General features: G+C 45.6%; 5 non-coding genes across 5 annotated transcripts; all 5 read left to right on the top strand.

The window, feature by feature from the left end:
* Nucleotides 1-1,846: 1,846 nt before the first annotated feature.
* On the top strand, nucleotides 1,847-2,037 carry LOC130322616 (U2 spliceosomal RNA). Its single transcript, XR_008868081.1, has one exon. It is a non-coding gene; the product is annotated as a U2 spliceosomal RNA (small nuclear RNA).
* A 2,085-nt stretch (nucleotides 2,038-4,122) lies between these two features.
* On the top strand, nucleotides 4,123-4,313 carry LOC130322612 (U2 spliceosomal RNA). The gene has a single exon (XR_008868077.1). It is a non-coding gene; the product is annotated as a U2 spliceosomal RNA (small nuclear RNA).
* Nucleotides 4,314-6,403: 2,090 nt separating this feature from the next.
* LOC130322615 (U2 spliceosomal RNA) lies at nucleotides 6,404-6,594 on the top strand. Its single transcript, XR_008868080.1, has one exon. It is a non-coding gene; the product is annotated as a U2 spliceosomal RNA (small nuclear RNA).
* Nucleotides 6,595-8,677: 2,083 nt separating this feature from the next.
* LOC130322609 (U2 spliceosomal RNA) lies at nucleotides 8,678-8,868 on the top strand. Its single transcript, XR_008868075.1, has one exon. It is a non-coding gene; the product is annotated as a U2 spliceosomal RNA (small nuclear RNA).
* Nucleotides 8,869-10,958: 2,090 nt separating this feature from the next.
* Nucleotides 10,959-11,149, top strand: LOC130322597 (U2 spliceosomal RNA). The gene has a single exon (XR_008868064.1). It is a non-coding gene; the product is annotated as a U2 spliceosomal RNA (small nuclear RNA).
* Nucleotides 11,150-12,685: the final 1,536 nt, after the last annotated feature.

Genomic DNA, 12,685 nt, shown 5'->3' with positions numbered 1-12,685 from the left:
TGCAGGTAGGGCATGACATGATAGGCAGCTGCCTTGATAGCGGGTGGGTGCTGAATGTTCCTAATTGACAAAATAAGATTAATGCTTATGAAGAAATATAAAATCTCATCCCTTCCCCAATATCGCGCCACACCCCTACCCCTTAATTCCCTGGTTGAACTTGATGGACATATGTCTTTTTTCGACCGTACTAACTATGTAACTATGTAACATAACATGGGGGGGGGGGGGGGGTCTCCTGGCTGTTCACACAGGTGTGTCATTGCTGTACATTGACCATGCATTGCTTCTGTGGTATTGCAAAGGCAAAGACAAATGCTTCCAGCCATCCATTGCACTAATGGATTGGTCATCAGCTGGCTGTCTATGTCCCGCATCAATATAGACCAAAGTACAGAGGGTTAGGCTATGCTATTGTGCACCTACCTGATGCATCAGAAGGTGCGAGGCCCTTGCTAAATTCTGTGCACAGACTTTGAGATCTATACTTTAGACTGTATCTAAACCTGCTCCAACATGGACTGACATTCTGGCCTACTTTCAGCCGATGCGACTTGTCTGTCGCTGAACAGTCGCTTTTTATGTATTCAGCACCTATGTATAATGTTGTAAAAATGCTCTAGAAGCTAAAGTCGCAGAAATGTCACACATATTTGGCCTGCAACTTTCTGTGCGACAAATTCAGACAGGAAAAATCAGTATAAATCCTTAGAAAATTATCCCCCAGTGTCTCCATCTGCTGGCGGTATTGAATAAGCATTGCTGCACTGATGGGGTATGCATTAGACGAAAAAAAAGAAGAAAAAGAAGAATAATACGCCCAGAAAAGAGGCGAAAAGGAGAAAAACGTAAAAAAACGTGAAAAAAAAGTAAGAGGAAGAGAAGGGAAAAAAAGGTGGAAATGGGTTTAAAAGTGATTTCGGCGGAGAAATATATATATATATATATATATATATATATATATATATATATACGCGCACACACACACATATATATAAACGTATTCTCCGTTGAGATATTGCAGCCGCTGCTGTGTCCAGGCCCAGGAGCCTTAGCACTGTGCTGTGATGTCACTCAATACCACTGACATCACTAGGTGTAAACAACATCTCTCCTTTGCTGTGTATGTGACTATGGAGCTGTTTGGTGATGTCGTCTATTATGGCCTTCATAGAAGCAACAGGAGATTGTTGCATCCATCTAGAACCCTCAGAACTACAGTGCTATGATGTCACTCACTTCCACAGGCCTTGCAGAGTGTAAACAACAACAACCCAGCTTTGTTGTGTATGTAACCATAGGGATTTGTGATGTCACCTAGAACCTTCACAGCAGCGACAGTTTTATGAGGAGCATCAGCACTGCTCTGCCTGAGCAGAACCATCACCGCCATAGGTTGTCAAATAACCCGGATTTAACCCACACAGGTAAGTCCAATGGGGTGCAGGCATGTCCTCTATGCTTACAGCTTCCCGTGGGTGTTGGTTTGATACCGTTTGGGGACAGCCAAGGAGGCATCTGCAGGCAACAAAGGTAGGTGTGTGCTTGTGTGTGTGTTTCCTATGCAGATCCTAAGCCCAGTGTCACATGCAAGTAGGAGGAGTAAGAAGGGTTCCTGGCAAATCCGGGTTATGGATTGCATTTAAAAAGGCCCCGTGGGAGTGCAATGGGCCCCTGTCTTGCTGCTTAGCAATAATGGTATGGGTTTAGGTTCTGCTGTGTGTACTGGTGGTTGACTGCCCCCCAGCCCAGAGTGTGCATGGAAAATTGTCTGGCAGCCTCCCTGACAGCAAGCAGTGATAGTGCCCATGAAGGGGACCTTGTTGGGCCCGCCCCTTTCACGGTTATCGCTTCTCGGCCTTTTGGCTAAGATCAAGTGTAGTATCTGTTCTTATCAGTTTAATATCTGATACGTCCCCTATCTGGGGACCATATATTAAATGGATTTTTGAGAACGGGGGCCGATTTCGAAGCTTGCTTCCGTCGCCCTATGCATTGACCCGATATGGCAGTATCTTCGGGTACAGTGCACCACCCCCTTACAGGGTTAAAAAGAAAGATTCCTACTTTCATTGCTACCTGCTTGCTGGCTAGCCAGCTAGCCAGCCCTGTGGGCCTTGCTGCTGCAGCCAAAAAACAAAAGGTGGTGCTGCTTCTGCTGCTTCTGCTTGTGTCTGGCCGCTGTTGGAGCGTCCAGGCACAGGACTTCTGCTGCTGCTGACTAAATGGCCTCCTTAATTGGATCATTTGAGTAGCCAGCACACCTGTGCAGGTAGGGCATGACATGATAGGCAGCTGCCTTGATAGCGGGTGGGTGCTGAATGTTCCTAATTGACAAAATAAGATTAATGCTTATGAAGAAATATAAAATCTCATCCCTTCCCCAATATCGCGCCACACCCCTACCCCTTAATTCCCTGGTTGAACTTGATGGACATATGTCTTTTTTCGACCGTACTAACTATGTAACTATGTAACATAACATGGGGGGGGGGGGGGGGGGGGGGTCTCCTGGCTGTTCACACAGGTGTGTCATTGCTGTACATTGACCATGCATTGCTTCTGTGGTATTGCAAAGGCAAAGACAAATGCTTCCAGCCATCCATTGCACTAATGGATTGGTCATCAGCTGGCTGTCTATGTCCCGCATCAATATAGACCAAAGTACAGAGGGTTAGGCTATGCTATTGTGCACCTACCTGATGCATCAGAAGGTGCGAGGCCCTTGCTAAATTCTGTGCACAGACTTTGAGATCTATACTTTAGACTGTATCTAAACCTGCTCCAACATGGACTGACATTCTGGCCTACTTTCAGCCGATGCGACTTGTCTGTCGCTGAACAGTCGCTTTTTATGTATTCAGCACCTATGTATAATGTTGTAAAAATGCTCTAGAAGCTAAAGTCGCAGAAATGTCACACATATTTGGCCTGCAACTTTCTGTGCGACAAATTCAGACAGGAAAAATCAGTATAAATCCTTAGAAAATTATCCCCCAGTGTCTCCATCTGCTGGCGGTATTGAATAAGCATTGCTGCACTGATGGGGTATGCATTAGACGAAAAAAAAGAAGAAAAAGAAGAATAATACGCCCAGAAAAGAGGCGAAAAGGAGAAAAACGTAAAAAAACGTGAAAAAAAAGTAAGAGGAAGAGAAGGGAAAAAAAGGTGGAAATGGGTTTAAAAGTGATTTCGGCGGAGAATATATATATATATATATATATATATATATATATATATATATATATACGCGCACACACACACATATATATAAACGTATTCTCCGTTGAGATATTGCAGCCGCTGCTGTGTCCAGGCCCAGGAGCCTTAGCACTGTGCTGTGATGTCACTCAATACCACTGACATCACTAGGTGTAAACAACATCTCTCCTTTGCTGTGTATGTGACTATGGAGCTGTTTGGTGATGTCGTCTATTATGGCCTTCATAGAAGCAACAGGAGATTGTTGCATCCATCTAGAACCCTCAGAACTACAGTGCTATGATGTCACTCACTTCCACAGGCCTTGCAGAGTGTAAACAACAACAACCCAGCTTTGTTGTGTATGTAACCATAGGGATTTGTGATGTCACCTAGAACCTTCACAGCAGCGACAGCTTTATGAGGAGCATCAGCACTGCTCTGCCTGAGCAGAACCATCACCGCCATAGGTTGTCAAATAACCCGGATTTAACCCACACAGGTAAGTCCAATGGGGTGCAGGCATGTCCTCTATGCTTACAGCTTCCCGTGGGTGTTGGTTTGATACCGTTTGGGGACAGCCAAGGAGGCATCTGCAGGCAACAAAGGTAGGTGTGTGCTTGTGTGTGTGTTTCCTATGCAGATCCTAAGCCCAGTGTCACATGCAAGTAGGAGGAGTAAGAAGGGTTCCTGGCAAATCCGGGTTATGGATTGCATTTAAAAAGGCCCCGTGGGAGTGCAATGGGCCCCTGTCTTGCTGCTTAGCAATAATGGTATGGGTTTAGGTTCTGCTGTGTGTACTGGTGGTTGACTGCCCCCCAGCCCAGAGTGTGCATGGAAAATTGTCTGGCAGCCTCCCTGACAGCAAGCAGTGATAGTGCCCATGAAGGGGACCTTGTTGGGCCCGCCCCTTTCACGGTTATCGCTTCTCGGCCTTTTGGCTAAGATCAAGTGTAGTATCTGTTCTTATCAGTTTAATATCTGATACGTCCCCTATCTGGGGACCATATATTAAATGGATTTTTGAGAACGGGGGCCGATTTCGAAGTTTGCTTCCGTCGCCCTATGCATTGACCCGATATGGCAGTATCTTCGGGTACAGTGCACCACCCCCTTACAGGGTTAAAAAGAAAGATTCCTACTTTCATTGCTACCTGCTTGCTGGCTAGCCAGCTAGCCAGCCCTGTGGGCCTTGCTGCTGCAGCCAAAAAACAAAAGGTGGTGCTGCTGCTGCTGCTTCTGCTGCTTCTGCTTGTGTCTGGCCGCTGTTGGAGCGTCCAGGCACAGGACTTCTGCTGCTGCTGACTAAATGGCCTCCTTAATTGGATCATTTGAGTAGCCAGCACACCTGTGCAGGTAGGGCATGACATGATAGGCAGCTGCCTTGATAGCGGGTGGGTGCTGAATGTTCCTAATTGACAAAATAAGATTAATGCTTATGAAGAAATATAAAATCTCATCCCTTCCCCAATATCGCGCCACACCCCTACCCCTTAATTCCCTGGTTGAACTTGATGGACATATGTCTTTTTTCGACCGTACTAACTATGTAACTATGTAACATAACATGGGGGGGGGGGGGGGGGTCTCCTGGCTGTTCACACAGGTGTGTCATTGCTGTACATTGACCATGCATTGCTTCTGTGGTATTGCAAAGGCAAAGACAAATGCTTCCAGCCATCCATTGCACTAATGGATTGGTCATCAGCTGGCTGTCTATGTCCCGCATCAATATAGACCAAAGTACAGAGGGTTAGGCTATGCTATTGTGCACCTACCTGATGCATCAGAAGGTGCGAGGCCCTTGCTAAATTCTGTGCACAGACTTTGAGATCTATACTTTAGACTGTATCTAAACCTGCTCCAACATGGACTGACATTCTGGCCTACTTTCAGCCGATGCGACTTGTCTGTCGCTGAACAGTCGCTTTTTATGTATTCAGCACCTATGTATAATGTTGTAAAAATGCTCTAGAAGCTAAAGTCGCAGAAATGTCACACATATTTGGCCTGCAACTTTCTGTGCGACAAATTCAGACAGGAAAAATCAGTATAAATCCTTAGAAAATTATCCCCCAGTGTCTCCATCTGCTGGCGGTATTGAATAAGCATTGCTGCACTGATGGGGTATGCATTAGACGAAAAAAAAGAAGAAAAAGAAGAATAATACGCCCAGAAAAGAGGCGAAAAGGAGAAAAACGTAAAAAAACGTGAAAAAAAAGTAAGAGGAAGAGAAGGGAAAAAAAGGTGGAAATGGGTTTAAAAGTGATTTCGGCGGAGAAATATATATATATATATATATATATATATATATATATATATATATATACGCGCACACACACACATATATATAAACGTATTCTCCGTTGAGATATTGCAGCCGCTGCTGTGTCCAGGCCCAGGAGCCTTAGCACTGTGCTGTGATGTCACTCAATACCACTGACATCACTAGGTGTAAACAACATCTCTCCTTTGCTGTGTATGTGACTATGGAGCTGTTTGGTGATGTCGTCTATTATGGCCTTCATAGAAGCAACAGGAGATTGTTGCATCCATCTAGAACCCTCAGAACTACAGTGCTATGATGTCACTCACTTCCACAGGCCTTGCAGAGTGTAAACAACAACAACCCAGCTTTGTTGTGTATGTAACCATAGGGATTTGTGATGTCACCTAGAACCTTCACAGCAGCGACAGCTTTATGAGGAGCATCAGCACTGCTCTGCCTGAGCAGAACCATCACCGCCATAGGTTGTCAAATAACCCGGATTTAACCCACACAGGTAAGTCCAATGGGGTGCAGGCATGTCCTCTATGCTTACAGCTTCCCGTGGGTGTTGGTTTGATACCGTTTGGGGACAGCCAAGGAGGCATCTGCAGGCAACAAAGGTAGGTGTGTGCTTGTGTGTGTGTTTCCTATGCAGATCCTAAGCCCAGTGTCACATGCAAGTAGGAGGAGTAAGAAGGGTTCCTGGCAAATCCGGGTTATGGATTGCATTTAAAAAGGCCCCGTGGGAGTGCAATGGGCCCCTGTCTTGCTGCTTAGCAATAATGGTATGGGTTTAGGTTCTGCTGTGTGTACTGGTGGTTGACTGCCCCCCAGCCCAGAGTGTGCATGGAAAATTGTCTGGCAGCCTCCCTGACAGCAAGCAGTGATAGTGCCCATGAAGGGGACCTTGTTGGGCCCGCCCCTTTCACGGTTATCGCTTCTCGGCCTTTTGGCTAAGATCAAGTGTAGTATCTGTTCTTATCAGTTTAATATCTGATACGTCCCCTATCTGGGGACCATATATTAAATGGATTTTTGAGAACGGGGGCCGATTTCGAAGCTTGCTTCCGTCGCCCTATGCATTGACCCGATATGGCAGTATCTTCGGGTACAGTGCACCACCCCCTTACAGGGTTAAAAAGAAAGATTCCTACTTTCATTGCTACCTGCTTGCTGGCTAGCCAGCTAGCCAGCCCTGTGGGCCTTGCTGCTGCAGCCAAAAAACAAAAGGTGGTGCTGCTGCTGCTGCTTCTGCTGCTTCTGCTTGTGTCTGGCCGCTGTTGGAGCGTCCAGGCACAGGACTTCTGCTGCTGCTGACTAAATGGCCTCCTTAATTGGATCATTTGAGTAGCCAGCACACCTGTGCAGGTAGGGCATGACATGATAGGCAGCTGCCTTGATAGCGGGTGGGTGCTGAATGTTCCTAATTGACAAAATAAGATTAATGCTTATGAAGAAATATAAAATCTCATCCCTTCCCCAATATCGCGCCACACCCCTACCCCTTAATTCCCTGGTTGAACTTGATGGACATATGTCTTTTTTCGACCGTACTAACTATGTAACTATGTAACGTAACATGGGGGGGGGGGGGTCTCCTGGCTGTTCACACAGGTGTGTCATTGCTGTACATTGACCATGCATTGCTTCTGTGGTATTGCAAAGGCAAAGACAAATGCTTCCAGCCATCCATTGCACTAATGGATTGGTCATCAGCTGGCTGTCTATGTCCCGCATCAATATAGACCAAAGTACAGAGGGTTAGGCTATGCTATTGTGCACCTACCTGATGCATCAGAAGGTGCGAGGCCCTTGCTAAATTCTGTGCACAGACTTTGAGATCTATACTTTAGACTGTATCTAAACCTGCTCCAACATGGACTGACATTCTGGCCTACTTTCAGCCGATGCGACTTGTCTGTCGCTGAACAGTCGCTTTTTATGTATTCAGCACCTATGTATAATGTTGTAAAAATGCTCTAGAAGCTAAAGTCGCAGAAATGTCACACATATTTGGCCTGCAACTTTCTGTGCGACAAATTCAGACAGGAAAAATCAGTATAAATCCTTAGAAAATTATCCCCCAGTGTCTCCATCTGCTGGCGGTATTGAATAAGCATTGCTGCACTGATGGGGTATGCATTAGACGAAAAAAAAGAAGAAAAAGAAGAATAATACGCCCAGAAAAGAGGCGAAAAGGAGAAAAACGTAAAAAAACGTGAAAAAAAAGTAAGAGGAAGAGAAGGGAAAAAAAGGTGGAAATGGGTTTAAAAGTGATTTCGGCGGAGAATATATATATATATATATATATATATATATATATATATATATATATACGCGCACACACACATATATATAAACGTATTCTCCGTTGAGATATTGCAGCCGCTGCTGTGTCCAGGCCCAGGAGCCTTAGCACTGTGCTGTGATGTCACTCAATACCACTGACATCACTAGGTGTAAACAACATCTCTCCTTTGCTGTGTATGTGACTATGGAGCTGTTTGGTGATGTCGTCTATTATGGCCTTCATAGAAGCAACAGGAGATTGTTGCATCCATCTAGAACCCTCAGAACTACAGTGCTATGATGTCACTCACTTCCACAGGCCTTGCAGAGTGTAAACAACAACAACCCAGCTTTGTTGTGTATGTAACCATAGGGATTTGTGATGTCACCTAGAACCTTCACAGCAGCGACAGCTTTATGAGGAGCATCAGCACTGCTCTGCCTGAGCAGAACCATCACCGCCATAGGTTGTCAAATAACCCGGATTTAACCCACACAGGTAAGTCCAATGGGGTGCAGGCATGTCCTCTATGCTTACAGCTTCCCGTGGGTGTTGGTTTGATACCGTTTGGGGACAGCCAAGGAGGCATCTGCAGGCAACAAAGGTAGGTGTGTGCTTGTGTGTGTGTTTCCTATGCAGATCCTAAGCCCAGTGTCACATGCAAGTAGGAGGAGTAAGAAGGGTTCCTGGCAAATCCGGGTTATGGATTGCATTTAAAAAGGCCCCTTGGGAGTGCAATGGGCCCCTGTCTTGCTGCTTAGCAATAATGGTATGGGTTTAGGTTCTGCTGTGTGTACTGGTGGTTGACTGCCCCCCAGCCCAGAGTGTGCATGGAAAATTGTCTGGCAGCCTCCCTGACAGCAAGCAGTGATAGTGCCCATGAAGGGGACCTTGTTGGGCCCGCCCCTTTCACGGTTATCGCTTCTCGGCCTTTTGGCTAAGATCAAGTGTAGTATCTGTTCTTATCAGTTTAATATCTGATACGTCCCCTATCTGGGGACCATATATTAAATGGATTTTTGAGAACGGGGGCCGATTTCGAAGCTTGCTTCCGTCGCCCTATGCATTGACCCGATATGGCAGTATCTTCGGGTACAGTGCACCACCCCCTTACAGGGTTAAAAAGAAAGATTCCTACTTTCATTGCTACCTGCTTGCTGGCTAGCCAGCTAGCCAGCCCTGTGGGCCTTGCTGCTGCAGCCAAAAAACAAAAGGTGGTGCTGCTGCTGCTGCTTCTGCTGCTTCTGCTTGTGTCTGGCCGCTGTTGGAGCGTCCAGGCACAGGACTTCTGCTGCTGCTGACTAAATGGCCTCCTTAATTGGATCATTTGAGTAGCCAGCACACCTGTGCAGGTAGGGCATGACATGATAGGCAGCTGCCTTGATAGCGGGTGGGTGCTGAATGTTCCTAATTGACAAAATAAGATTAATGCTTATGAAGAAATATAAAATCTCATCCCTTCCCCAATATCGCGCCACACCCCTACCCCTTAATTCCCTGGTTGAACTTGATGGACATATGTCTTTTTTCGACCGTACTAACTATGTAACTATGTAACATAACATGGGGGGGGGGGGGGGTCTCCTGGCTGTTCACACAGGTGTGTCATTGCTGTACATTGACCATGCATTGCTTCTGTGGTATTGCAAAGGCAAAGACAAATGCTTCCAGCCATCCATTGCACTAATGGATTGGTCATCAGCTGGCTGTCTATGTCCCGCATCAATATAGACCAAAGTACAGAGGGTTAGGCTATGCTATTGTGCACCTACCTGATGCATCAGAAGGTGCGAGGCCCTTGCTAAATTCTGTGCACAGACTTTGAGATCTATACTTTAGACTGTATCTAAACCTGCTCCAACATGGACTGACATTCTGGCCTACTTTCAGCCGATGCGACTTGTCTGTCGCTGAACAGTCGCTTTTTATGTATTCAGCACCTATGTATAATGTTGTAAAAATGCTCTAGAAGCTAAAGTCGCAGAAATGTCACACATATTTGGCCTGCAACTTTCTGTGCGACAAATTCAGACAGGAAAAATCAGTATAAATCCTTAGAAAATTATCCCCCAGTGTCTCCATCTGCTGGCGGTATTGAATAAGCATTGCTGCACTGATGGGGTATGCATTAGACGAAAAAAAAGAAGAAAAAGAAGAATAATACGCCCAGAAAAGAGGCGAAAAGGAGAAAAACGTAAAAAAACGTGAAAAAAAAGTAAGAGGAAGAGAAGGGAAAAAAAGGTGGAAATGGGTTTAAAAGTGATTTCGGCGGAGAAATATATATATATATATATATATATATATATATATATATATATATATATACGCGCACACACACACATATATATAAACGTATTCTCCGTTGAGATATTGCAGCCGCTGCTGTGTCCAGGCCCAGGAGCCTTAGCACTGTGCTGTGATGTCACTCAATACCACTGACATCACTAGGTGTAAACAACATCTCTCCTTTGCTGTGTATGTGACTATGGAGCTGTTTGGTGATGTCGTCTATTATGGCCTTCATAGAAGCAACAGGAGATTGTTGCATCCATCTAGAACCCTCAGAACTACAGTGCTATGATGTCACTCACTTCCACAGGCCTTGCAGAGTGTAAACAACAACAACCCAGCTTTGTTGTGTATGTAACCATAGGGATTTGTGATGTCACCTAGAACCTTCACAGCAGCGACAGCTTTATGAGGAGCATCAGCACTGCTCTGCCTGAGCAGAACCATCACCGCCATAGGTTGTCAAATAACCCGGATTTAACCCACACAGGTAAGTCCAATGGGGTGCAGGCATGTCCTCTATGCTTACAGCTTCCCGTGGGTGTTGGTTTGATACCGTTTGGGGACAGCCAAGGAGGCATCTGCAGGCAACAAAGGTAGGTGTGTGCTTGTGTGTGTGTTTCCTATGCAGATCCTAAGCCCAGTGTCACATGCAAGTAGGAGGAGTAAGAAGGGTTCCTGGCAAATCCGGGTTATGGATTGCATTTAAAAAGGCCCCGTGGGAGTGCAATGGGCCCCTGTCTTGCTGCTTAGCAATAATGGTATGGGTTTAGGTTCTGCTGTGTGTACTGGTGGTTGACTGCCCCCCAGCCCAGAGTGTGCATGGAAAATTGTCTGGCAGCCTCCCTGACAGCAAGCAGTGATAGTGCCCATGAAGGGGACCTTGTTGGGCCCGCCCCTTTCACGGTTATCGCTTCTCGGCCTTTTGGCTAAGATCAAGTGTAGTATCTGTTCTTATCAGTTTAATATCTGATACGTCCCCTATCTGGGGACCATATATTAAATGGATTTTTGAGAACGGGGGCCGATTTCGAAGCTTGCTTCCGTCGCCCTATGCATTGACCCGATATGGCAGTATCTTCGGGTACAGTGCACCACCCCCTTACAGGGTTAAAAAGAAAGATTCCTACTTTCATTGCTACCTGCTTGCTGGCTAGCCAGCTAGCCAGCCCTGTGGGCCTTGCTGCTGCAGCCAAAAAACAAAAGGTGGTGCTGCTGCTGCTGCTTCTGCTGCTTCTGCTTGTGTCTGGCCGCTGTTGGAGCGTCCAGGCACAGGACTTCTGCTGCTGCTGACTAAATGGCCTCCTTAATTGGATCATTTGAGTAGCCAGCACACCTGTGCAGGTAGGGCATGACATGATAGGCAGCTGCCTTGATAGCGGGTGGGTGCTGAATGTTCCTAATTGACAAAATAAGATTAATGCTTATGAAGAAATATAAAATCTCATCCCTTCCCCAATATCGCGCCACACCCCTACCCCTTAATTCCCTGGTTGAACTTGATGGACATATGTCTTTTTTCGACCGTACTAACTATGTAACTATGTAACATAACATGGGGGGGGGGGGGGGGGGGGGGTCTCCTGGCTGTTCACACAGGTGTGTCATTGCTGTACATTGACCATGCATTGCTTCTGTGGTATTGCAAAGGCAAAGACAAATGCTTCCAGCCATCCATTGCACTAATGGATTGGTCATCAGCTGGCTGTCTATGTCCCGCATCAATATAGACCAAAGTACAGAGGGTTAGGCTATGCTATTGTGCACCTACCTGATGCATCAGAAGGTGCGAGGCCCTTGCTAAATTCTGTGCACAGACTTTGAGATCTATACTTTAGACTGTATCTAAACCTGCTCCAACATGGACTGACATTCTGGCCTACTTTCAGCCGATGCGACTTGTCTGTCGCTGAACAGTCGCTTTTTATGTATTCAGCACCTATGTATAATGTTGTAAAAATGCTCTAGAAGCTAAAGTCGCAGAAATGTCACACATATTTGGCCTGCAACTTTCTGTGCGACAAATTCAGACAGGAAAAATCAGTATAAATCCTTAGAAAATTATCCCCCAGTGTCTCCATCTGCTGGCGGTATTGAATAAGCATTGCTGCACTGATGGGGTATGCATTAGACGAAAAAAAAGAAGAAAAAGAAGAATAATACGCCCAGAAAAGAGGCGAAAAGGAGAAAAACGTAAAAAAACGTGAAAAAAAAGTAAGAGGAAGAGAAGGGAAAAAAAGGTGGAAATGGGTTTAAAAGTGATTTCGGCGGAGAAATATATATATATATATATATATATATATATATATATATATATATACGCGCACACACACACATATATATAAACGTATTCTCCGTTGAGATATTGCAGCCGCTGCTGTGTCCAGGCCCAGGAGCCTTAGCACTGTGCTGTGATGTCACTCAATACCACTGACATCACTAGGTGTAAACAACATCTCTCCTTTGCTGTGTATGTGACTATGGAGCTGTTTGGTGATGTCGTCTATTATGGCCTTCATAGAAGCAACAGGAGATTGTTGCATCCATCTAGAACCCTCAGAACTACAGTGCTATGATGTCACTCACTTCCACAGGCCTTGCAGAGTGTAAACAACAACAACCCAGCTTTGTTGTGT

The sequence above is a fragment of the Hyla sarda genome, unplaced genomic scaffold (assembly GCF_029499605.1).
Source record: "Hyla sarda isolate aHylSar1 unplaced genomic scaffold, aHylSar1.hap1 scaffold_2362, whole genome shotgun sequence".
NCBI lineage: Eukaryota > Metazoa > Chordata > Amphibia > Anura > Hylidae > Hyla > Hyla sarda.
The sequence above is the reverse complement of the archived record's forward strand: the minus strand, read 5'-3'. Positions and strand labels throughout refer to the sequence as shown.